Consider the following 12,238-nt stretch of genomic DNA (forward strand, 5'->3'; position numbering starts at 1 on the left):
ATCAGCAACCCTAGAATTGCTCTAACTCAGTACTTTTTGTTATCTCTAAATTTTTGTATTCTTTAATAAACCAGTTGAGTTTCTTATTTCTCAAGGCATTCTGAAACACAATCTCATCATAGAAATTTGAGCATACACAGAAAAATTTAAAGATGAAAACATTTTTTATAGGAACTATTGATACTTTCTGTATTTATAAATTGTATATTTTATTATAAAGTATATAACCTGTGCCAAATTTCATTTAACATATTATAATTTTCCTTATACTATTAAAAACATATAAATAAAAATTCAAAGCCTATTATTTTACTAATAATTTTGCTATGGTTGGCTATTATATACCTTTGATGATTTCCATATAAAAAATAATTCTATGACTCAACTTAGATTGCAGTGCAGGTAAACTATTTCCATTTGTACTGTGTTTCATTCATTCATTCAAATGACAAAGACTTATTGAAAATTTACTACATACTAAATACATTAAAATGTAAAGATGAAAGAAATGTTTCTTGATTATGTAAGTTGAAAGTGTATTGCAAGGAAAACCATACAAAAACATGTAAAATAATTTTATAAATATTTTTATTGGCTTAAACAAAGTAAAATCAAAATAATGGGTAAATAAATAAGTTATCACATTATTAAAATTTTCTAGAAAAATAATTTTTTGTTCTAAGAAATCTAGAAATGGCCTATAAAAAATTCAGATGAGAACCAAAGAGATTTATGTTAACTGCAAGTAGTGGATACTACTTGACTGTCCATGTTTTGTATTACCTACTCTTAATATTATGTTGTTCTGAAATCATATAATATCAATTTTGCTTAAGAATCCATAGCTCTCCATTTGTCTCTAGTGATTCAGGAAAATGAGCCATTTGAAGCTCAAAGCTCTATCTGACTACCTAAAACCAATAATTATAAATTCCATCCCTCAACCAAGTATAAGATTAATTAGTGCATAGAATCACTCTGGTGAGTGGTTTTGGTGCAGCAGTAGGTACTTGACTTCAGCTGAGTGAATTAGAGAAGAGGAAAACCCTACCTATGTTGTTGAGCGGTGGATCTTGATAGTTAACAACAACAAGTGAACAAGAACTCATGTTGCCCAGGTTGCTGGCTGGCAGCCATTGCCACACTATGAGAAAACACTTATTAAAGAACAACTAAGATGAGAGAGGACAGAAGCGAGGACTCTCGAGTGAAGAAGCAGAATTACATGCTAACCTTGATTGCTTGTGGACAAATTGAATTTCATTGTTTTGAAACTTGCAGGTAAAGATCAAATGAATTACCCCAAAATATTTAGAAAAAATTGACTGTAATTCAAATTATCCAATATATTTTGGAAAAACTTTGTCTTAGGAAGTCCATTTAAAGAGAGTCAAGAATCTTGGACACTAGTTTATATACTATCTATGCTGCTGTTTACAATGTAGCAATAATAGAGTCTGTCAATTTTACCTTTGTTTCATAATCCATGATTGAAAACATTTAAACTAGAAAAAGATAATAAAAAGTATTGTTTGGAGCTGGGGCTGTAGCTCAGCGATAGAGCGCTCGCCTAGCATGCTCCAGGCCTTGGGTTCAATCTTCAGAACCACATAAAAATAAACAAAATAAAGATATTTTTAAAAAGTATTGCTTTGTTAATACAGTAAGTATGCAATAAAAATGGAAATAGACAGATAGGCTCTAGATAAAAACGGAGAGGTGAGAGGATAGATGAAAGAAAACACAGAAGACTAGTACACAGAGGATGGTTAGACAAACAGAAGGACAATGGAAATAAAAGATGGCCAAACAACATTTTAGATAGATGATAGACAACCTGATGGATGGAGCTTTGATGTACTCAGGGTAGAGAAAAAAAATGTATAATGTGGAAGACAGGCAAAAAGCTTTGCAAGCAAGAAGAAGGGCTTCAGTGAGCCAGAAAATGGTTAAGCTCTTTTGAACATTTTCATGGATGCAGTGAAAACACTGCGGTGGCATGTATTTTCATTTCTTTATGTGTCTGGAAATGAGGCAAAGTAGCCTTCACAGCTTTACACAATCAGCAGTGGCAGAGCAGAAATAGGAGCTGTTTGCTGACCAAGGCCAAAGCCACATGGCCTACCCTCCACCTGGCATGACCACAGCAGAGAGTAGCCCAGATGGAGACAGCACAGCAAAGCGAGAGCCATACCACAGTCAAACCAAAATGGCAACAAACCCTACAGTAAACACACTACTGAAACTGTGTTTCAATAAGAAAATATGCATGACTGTAGCTCTGAGAAATTCCTAAATTGACTGAGGAAATAAGCAACATCAAACAAAAATGGTTATATTTTGCCTTTGGAGGCAATTTCATTAATATTAGTTGAATATTTTTCAAAAGTGGAATTTCATTTTGGTTTTAAATAATAAAAGGGGCTATGAATTTAGCTATATGCCATATAAGAATTTCCATCCTAATATCAAATTACTCTAATACTATTGGTTAATATGGTCTATACTGTGAAGGCAAGTCTATATTAGATTAACCAATGTTTTAAATAAGCATGGCATAAGCTAATTATATAAAATAACACATTCAGTAATATACCATGAAAAAATGCAAAGTAGCTTAGCTAAAATATAATTGGAGAAAAGAGTAGCTTTGGCTCCTGTGGTTTACATTCCCAAGTCTAAGTGATACCACTGAGGTTACATATCAACAGTTAACCCTTCAGTGGAGGATTAATATGTGGGTTAATTTTGGCTTTACTAAGACAATCACCATAGAGAAGCACTATAAAATGTATAGGCCAAGAATTTTCATTACAGAGCCACATAAATCTCATCTATAGATCCTTTGCCCTGATGTTTGAAAAACCTAATAAAGCAGAGAACATATTGATGATAATTCTGTTACATTAAGAAATATTCTAAGAATACATATTGAGATGTTGTACATGTATCTCTGAGGAAGGAAAGCGGATGTAAATAGTGAATACCTTCAAAAGATCCTTGCTGAGATTCTCAGTGTTTTTCTTAATTCAGCATACACAACAGATTGTGAATGTGACATTGCATGGATATACCCAGATTTTGATAGTCTTTTCTTTGGTATTTGAAAAGGACTGGGGAATAAAGTGGAATAAAGTAATCATAAACTGACTTGTAGATTTTTGCTTTTGTCCTGTTATAATTGTTACATTTATTAACCATATACCAGTAATGATTACATGGCATGGCTCCAATGTACTGTTTGCTGTGATTTTATCATTTTCTTTTCTACTCAAAAGAGCACATCAGTATGAGACTAGTGAGAGTCACATTATTACAGGAATAACCTTAGATTCACTTTCATTTATGAACTTGGAGTATATTGAAAACCTTAATTCATTAACCAAAACATCACATTCTCCTGGTTTTTCCTTTGTCTCTGTATTTGCTCCTTTTTGCTCTTCTTTCTGGGTTATTCTCATCTCTTCTAATGTCTTACTGTTGGTGTGCAAAGGACTCAGTCCTTGGACAATCTCTCTGGTAGACCCACACTTATTTCCATCATCCCATTTCATTTTCATGTAATTCCATGGCTTCAAATATTATCTATATCCCAATGCCTACCAAATTTCTATCTCCAGTCCAGACCTTTTCCCTGAACCGCACATTTAAATATTCGGTTGCCTAACAATTATATATGACAATTCTCAAATTTAATACATCTAAACCTGAGCTTCTAATATTCCATAACACTCTATTCCATAACATTCTATTCCATAACACTAATATTCTAATATTTCATAACACTCTATCTCCTGCCAAATATGCTTCTCAGATGGTCTTTCACTTCTCAGTAAAAGAAAATAACATCTTCCCAATTGCTCGGGTCCAGGAAGATGGAATCATTTTTTAACTCCTTCTCAGATACCATTCTCTATTACATCATACACTTGACTCTAAACTCTATTGTCTATAACATCAAAATAAATCCAGAATCTCACCACTTACCAGCTTATCCTATGCAACAACCCTTATGTAAGCCATATTTCTTTTTTTTAAATAAATCATTTTTAAATTGACAAATAAAAAGTGTATATATTTAGTGCATGCAACATGTTCTTTTGAAATAGGTTTACATTGTGGAATGGCTAACTTGAGCTGATTCCATTACCCCACATACTTCCCCCCACCCCCCATGGTGAGATCACTTAAAATCTACCTCTCACCAATTATCAGGAAGCCATCATCATTTCTTTCCCGAATTATTGTAATACCTTCCTAATTATTCTCCTTACTTTGCTCTTATTGTCTTTTGATCTTTTTCAACACAGCAAACAGAGCGATCCTTTTAAAAGGAAAGTCAGATCATGACACACTTTGTTCAGAAGTCTCCAAAGGCTACCCCTGGTATGCAGAGTACAATCAAAGACTCCCAGCGGCTTACATGTTCCCAGATGCTAAAGTTTTATGACCTCTCTGTGCACATATGCTATGAGTTCCAGTTAACATGATCAGGCTCTTGTTCCTCTGAAATCTCAGGTCACTCCTGTCACAGAACTTTAATCCTCTTCCTATTTCTCAAATATTAGTGATCAAGTTCTGTCACATTTTTCGGGCCTCAACTCAATGTCACATTCTCAGCTAAAGTCATCCTGAGCATGCTATGGTAAATATAATACTCCATACCTGCCTTCCACCCCACAATCTTTTGTCTTCATTTTCCTGGTAATATTTATTAGCATCTAATGAACAATTCCATTTGTTTATCTCTTTCAGATGATGAGTTTCTTCAAAATAGAAAATGATTTCTTAGGGGTTGCATTTTTCTATTTTGATTATGTTATCCTCAACATGTAAAGAGTACCTGGCATACAATAGAAGTTCAAAATTTGTCAAATGGGAAGGGTAGTACTTAAGAATTTAGGGGCTATCTCACAACTGTTGATGGAAATAATTCTTCTATACAGAATAAGTAGAAGCTTCTAAAACATAATATTGGCTTCATTCTTGATTTATTTACATGTTCCATCATTTCTATCAATTGGTTTTCAGTGCTACACATATTTTGCAAAAAATATTTAAAAATACTTTGTGTTTATGGGTAATAACATAAAATATATTTAAAAAATATTTACCAATTGCTCATGGCTAGTATATAAATTTTATTTTTGTATGTTTACTTTATGTCTTGTAAACTGTTAAATTCATTTATTAGTTCTAGTAACTAATTAGGTGATTTGCAAATAGAGCTGGTGTTTATTTTGCATATCAGTATCTTTTGCTGCCTCCACACTTTTAAAAGAAGTGATAATAAGAAATATCCTTTCCTCAAGTCAGATTTGAGGAAACTAGATATGGAATTCAGACCTGCATTGTTAAGAACAAAGGTAGAATATATTTTTCAGAGTTAGTGTCTATTAGGCTGACAAAATTTCATTCTGATTAATTTTCTGTTCATCATGATTAGATGAATGGCAGTGTTTATCATGAAAGGATGTTGAATATTTTCATGGGCTTTTTAGCGTCCATTTGAATGACCTTGTAACTTTTCTTTTTAATCATATTGATATGAATGATTGATCTAAATGTTGAATCATTCCTAGGATGAACTACACTAAGCTCTTTATTATCCATTTTTAGATTTCTGGATTTGATCTGATATTATTTCATTAATTATTTTTGCATCAATGCTCATGAGAGATAACAGTCTGTGGTTTTTTTTATAATATCATTGTTGAATTTTGGCAGAAGAGTGATGCTGGCATCATAAAATTAGTTAGGGACTATTATATTCGTCTCAATTTTCTGGGAGCATTTGTACAGAATTGGTATTATTTCTTGTTCCAAGTATAAATGAAGCCACCTGAGCCTGGTTTTGTGTTTGTGATGAGAGTGAAAGGAGATGGGAGTGGCTTTTAGCAGCAAATTTAATATCTTTAACAGTAATAAATTTTTCTAGATTATTTATTCTTATGTAAACTTTGGCAATTTCAAGGAATTATCCAAGTTAATTAATTTAATGAATTTAATTTGTCATACAGGATATCCTATTTGTCATAAAGAATGTTTGTCATTATATTTGTGTTAATGTCTATAGACTCTATTGTGATATATACCCTATGTCATGACTGATAATGGTAAATTTTTTTTGCTGTTGTTTTCTGTCTTTTTCTTTCTCATCTACTGGCTATTGATCTCTTGAAAGAACTAGATTTTAATTTTCTTTAGTTTTTTTTCTGATTTATATTTTATTAATTTCTGTTATTATTATTATTCATTTCCTTCTCTTTTGTCAGTATTTGCACCTCTTTTTCTATTTCATAAGTTGCAAACTCAAGTCATTGTTTTTCAAATGTAGGAATTTAAAGTTGTACAACTTTAAGCATATCTCATTAATGCTATGAGCTTTATTTTAATTCAATCTAAAACATTTTAAAAATCCCACTGTGATTGTTTCTTTGATTCATACATTATCAAGAATTTAACATAAATGTTTGGGATTTTTTCCTTCATGGGGTAAAATCTGATATTAGGTGCATACTCACTTAGGACTACTTGGTCCTTTAGATGAAGTGACCACTTTATAATTACATAATGTTCCTTTTTATCCCCATAATACTCCTGGTCTTTACTTTGCCTGATATTAAAGTAGCTCCACACCCTTTTCTCTCTCCTCATGACTCAATCTCTTTTTAAATAAGCATTATATGTTAGAAGGGAGGAACTGTGTCTTTAAAGTTTTTCAGGGCTAACAGTGCCTCTGTAAAGTCCTAACAATGTGCTTATTGGTAAAGTTTTATATTCTACCATAGTTGTCCAAAAATGATGAATTATCTTCTGGATTGAGGTTCAGTTGTATCCTTATAATATTAATAGTAACTATTACCTAACAATGTCATGATGTCAATCACATCATAAAAAGCAAACGATTGGTTTAATTAAATATTTTCAAAAGCTATGTTTTCATTATTGGAAGAAGTATTCAAACACAATTTGAAAATGTATAATATATAATTTACAAAGTCCTCTATTATTCAAAACTTAGTAAGTGGAAAAGTTGAGGTGGTTAATAGACAAGAGAAACATATTTTAAGCAGAATGAAGTTTCTTGGTAAAGGGGTGCCTGGGCCAGACAGGTTTCATAAGTCTCAGAACACCTAATAATCTGTGTAGTCCTGGCAATGGTGGGCAAATAAGGTGACATTGAGGTCATTATGGGTGGTGGATAGATTTCATCAACCAAGGCACCAACTAGCCTTCTTTGTCTGTGGTAAGTATTCACTGGATCTATATTGAAGATGTGAATGAACGAATAAATGAAGCATGAGAAAGAAGAGTATGGTGTGATGGCAGAGTGGGCTCTGCGTAATTTGAATTACTAAATATTAATCTGTGTAAATCTTGTGGCACAGGTGCAAAATTCCTGTACAGAAAAGATTAGCTTACTGCAACATAAGTCAATTTGGCAATAAAAGTAAATAACAGCTTTATTTCCTTTCAAATATATATTGATAAGGTAATAAGTCAGATTTTTTTTCAAAGTGTCTTCATTGCAACAGGATTTGATTAAAATCTTGGTGATTCTATAAAGAAATGGGATTAAAAAAGTATGTAGCCACTGGTAGGGAATATTTTGAAGGATACAATTTCCCATAAGTGGCCACAAGTAACAAAAGACCATGTGAGAACATTTCTGGGGAAACATCTACCTACTGGGGGAAGCCAAACCTCAGGGGGCTAAGAGACCATTAAATTTAGCCTCTTGGGCTGGGGATGTGGCTCAAGCAGTAAAGCGCTTGCCTGGCATGCTAGGGGTGCTGGGTTCGATCCTCAGCATGGGTTCTTTGGCTAGCTCATTGTCTGGCAGGTACCAGTTCGTCTGAACAAAAGTATTCAGTTTATCTGAAAGATGCACCAGGGTGAAGGTATTTGGGAGACTTGAGCAGACGCTATTTACCAACCAGAAAATGTATTTCAATATTTTGAACAACCAATATAATTATACTATTCCATCCCAGGAAAATATCTGTCTTGTTATCTGTTTGTGACATCACATACTTTGGAATATTTGTGTTGTTATCTATTTGTGGGATCACATAAATTTGGTAAGTGTTGACTTAAATAGAATTAGAGTTAAACATTTTTTTTTTTTTACTGTGGGAATTGAATTCTCAAAGTCTTAAAATTAGTAGTGCATGGGATCTTTCTTTAAGATAAAAATATAGTACATAGATTTTCTCCTACTTAGACATGGAACATTTTTTTCTATTGAGTATATCTTCAGATTGTACTAAAAATGTTTTAAGAAATTCGGATCTGGGTAATGAATTAGGGCAATTAATGTAATAACACTAAAATCTCTGACTTATTTATTTATTAGATTTATTTATACCTCCATTCACTGGTCTAGGTGGGATTAGTTGTTCTTCTAGGTAGCTTTCTTTCAAACAGGATTTAGGGATCCAGATTTTTTTATCCTATGCTTATTCCAATCCCTAATGATCTCTAATTGTTCTACAATGGATCTTTTTTACCTGTTCAGCTGATAAGGAAGTAAATAAAGTATATTTCATTTTGAGATGAAATAGTGATTTTAAAATATCTCCTCAAATCCTCTCTTTAACAGGTGGAAGACAGAGTGTAGGCCTGAATTCTCAGTGGCCGACCTATGACAAGAAGTGGATATTTGGTTTCTTCCTTGATTTCTCTTTCTTTATTGGGTCATATTCTCTGGAAAATTCATATGCTGAGTTGTGAGATAGGCTTTTTTTCATGGGAGTGTGGTTTGAGCAGACTCGGGGTCTACATTTAATTGAATGCTCAGTGATAACCATCTTACAATTACTAATGATTTGTTAACAAGGAGCCTCACATTTTTTTTCTATTTTTGGCAGGGGAATTATCAGGAATTGAATTTAGAAGCACTTGACCACTAAGCCACATCCCCAGCCCTATTTTGTATTTTAGTTAGAGACAGATTCTCCCTGAGTTGCTTATTGCCTTACTATTGCTGAGACTGGCTTTGAACTCACAATCCTCAGCCTCCCAAACTGCCTCAGCCTCCCAAGCTGCTGGGATTACAGGCATGCACCACCACACCCACCAAGGAGCCTCACATTTTCATGTTGCACTGCGCTTCACAAATTGTATAGCTGGCTGTGTGAAAATACTCTAGCAGCCTTATAAAGAAGCACATGTGAGGATTAAGTGAGGCCTCCTACCTAGAACCAATGAGAAACTAAAGATTCCCCCCAATAGCCATGTGTGTAGACTGTCTTGGAACTAAATCCACCAGCCCTAGTCAAGCCTTCAGATAATAGCAGCCCCAGCAACATCTTGATTGCAATCTCAGGAGAGGCCCTCAACAAGAACCACCTAACTGAGCCACTTGTGTATTCCTTACACAAAAAAATCTATAAGTATGTTTTGTTTAAGCTTCTAAGTTTTGGAGTAATTGTTATGCAGCAATAGGTAACAAAACTGAGGAGTTTTAGAGACTGATTTTTAAAGTAGCATTTCTTTAGCCAACATTCCATTAACCAAAGCACAGGCACATGGATTCAAAGAACTGGGGGGGGGGGTAGTAATAAGTCCCAACTTTCTTAATAAAACTCCTTTGGAGCAAGAATTAAAATCAAGAATCAATAATGGGATGGATTCAAACTAAAAAGCTTCTTCTCAGCAAAAGAAACAATCATTGAGGTGAATAGAGAACCTACATCTTGGGAGCAAATTTTTACCACTCATACAACAGATAGATTACTAATTTCTAGGATATATATAGAACTCAAAATTCTAAGACAAAAAACAAAAAAACATCGATTAGCCCAATCAATAAATGGGCCAAGGAATTGAATAGACATCTCCAGAAGATGATACACAATCAATCAACAAATATGTAAAAAAATGTTCATCATCACTAGCAATTATAGAAATGCAAATCAAAACTACTCCAGACTTCATCTCACTCCAGTCAGAATGGCAACTATTATGAATATAAACAACAATAAGTTCTGGCGATGATATGGGGAAAAAGACACACTCATACATTGCTGTTAGGACTGCAAATGGTGCAGCCAATATGGAAAGCATTATGGAGATTCCTTGGAAAACTTGGAATGGAACCACCATTCAACCCATCTATCACACTCCTTGGTTCATACCCAAAGGACTTAAAAATAGCATACTACAGGACATAGCCACATCAATATTTATAGCAGCAAAATTCACAATAGCTAAATTATGGAACCAACCTAGATGCCCTTCAGTAGATGAATAGATAGGGAAACTCTGGTATAAAAACACAATGGAAAATTACTCAGCATTAAAAAAGAATAAAATCTTGGTGTTTGCTGGTAAATGGATGAAGTTGGAGAATACAATGCTAAGTGAAGCAAGCCAAATCCCAAAAAACAAAAGCCAAATTTTTTTTTTTTTTTTGAGATGAGGATGCTGACTCATAATAGTGATGGTGGGCAGAGCATGGGAGGAATGGGGGAACTTTAGATAGGGCAAAGGAGAGGGAGCGGAGAGGATGGGACAAGGGGGTATGAATGATGGTGGAATAAATTAGACATCATTACCCTAAGTACATGTATAAAGACACAAATGGTATGAAAATACTTTGTGTACAATCAGTGACTTGAAAAATTGTGCTCTGTATGTGTAATATGAAATTAATTGCATTCTGTGATCATGTATAACAAACTAGAATAAATAAATAATTTAATTATTATTATTTTTGCCTAAAGAATAAAATATAATATAGTCATCCTCAGGCATAACTTGCTAACAAATTATCACTCACATCTGGTAGAATCTTTACTTTTATTATTTAAATATGAGACTGGCAAGAGGAGGTGGAATGGAGAGGGGAAATTAGTAAAAAATAAGAGAATCTTACAAGGGTCACAGATATGGAATACAAATATTATATAGATTTTTAGTATGTTCAATGTTATAGTTTGGATCTGCAATGTCCTACAAAGGCCCGTGATCCCAGATTGTGGCACTGTGGAAGGTAGTGAAGACTTTAGGAGGTGAAACCTAACTGAAGAAGTTAGGTCACCGGGAGTATATTTTATATCTTGGCCCCATCCCCTTTTGTCCCTAAACCCTTCCTTCTACCTGTTCCCTCTCTCTACTTCCTGGCTGTCATGAGGTAAGCAGTTTTGCTCTGCCACACTCTCTCCTCCATGTTGTTCTGCCTCACCACAAGTCCAGAAACAACAGAGCCATCTGACTATGGACTGAAATCTCTGAAAACATGAGCCTAAATAAACTTTTCCTCTTTCAATTGACTTTTATCAGACATTTTGTCACAGCAACAGAATATGAAATTCTCCATGTTTCAAAAATTCCTTTTATCAAAGCTTAAATGTACTCTTGAAGGTCCTAGTAATATAAACATGTGCTTAGAGTCAGAAAAACTTAGATTCTGTCATAATGTTCCATGTCAGTTCTTGATTTGGGGCAGGTTACTTATTCATCTACATCATGTGTAAAAACATGAGCTTATCTCAAGAGACCGTTGGGAGGGTTAAATATGTCATACAAGTAGCACTTGTCATAATGAATATACTTATTAGGCACTCAGCAAATACTATGTCTGGTTTTTATTAAAACTACATGACAATCATATTGATGAAGATACTAGGTAGTGGCAAAGTAATGAAAGAATCAGAGATATTAAGTGTTTCCTAATAAATATTAAAATTAATGTATTTCATGCCCAATTTTCTACATCAATCATTGAAGAAATATTTTCTTTGTCAGGTGCTGGGATATTGCAATTCCTTCAACTGAGGTGCTTATATACAAACCTAGAGTGACAAGACAATAAATATGAGGTTACCAAGGTAAGAATGTTAAAGGGTAATAAAAGATTTTTGAAGGACTGTGTGAGTTGATGCTGATAGACTCATGTGGTTCAGGGAGTTCAGAGGAGCTTTCCCTAAAGAAGGAATCACCAAGCCACAGATTGAAGGTGAAGGACATTTTCTAGGTCAAGAATGTGTCAGAGAGGAAGAGTGGTAGAATCATAAGTTTTTTATCCAGAGGAACCAGCAGGAAGAATGGACTGAACAGGGGTTTCCAAAAGACAAAAAAAAAAAAAAAAAAGAAAGAAAGAAAGAAAGAAATTTAGAATATACACAACAGCAAAAATATTTGAATTAGTATAATATAAAACCCAAACTTGCTAAGAGCCACAGCCAAGTAATATGATGCATGGCATTTTGGGTTGAAAGGTGACGCCAGC

The sequence above is a fragment of the Urocitellus parryii genome, chromosome 2 (genome assembly GCF_045843805.1).
Source record: "Urocitellus parryii isolate mUroPar1 chromosome 2, mUroPar1.hap1, whole genome shotgun sequence".
NCBI classification, from domain to species: Eukaryota; Metazoa; Chordata; class Mammalia; order Rodentia; family Sciuridae; genus Urocitellus; species Urocitellus parryii.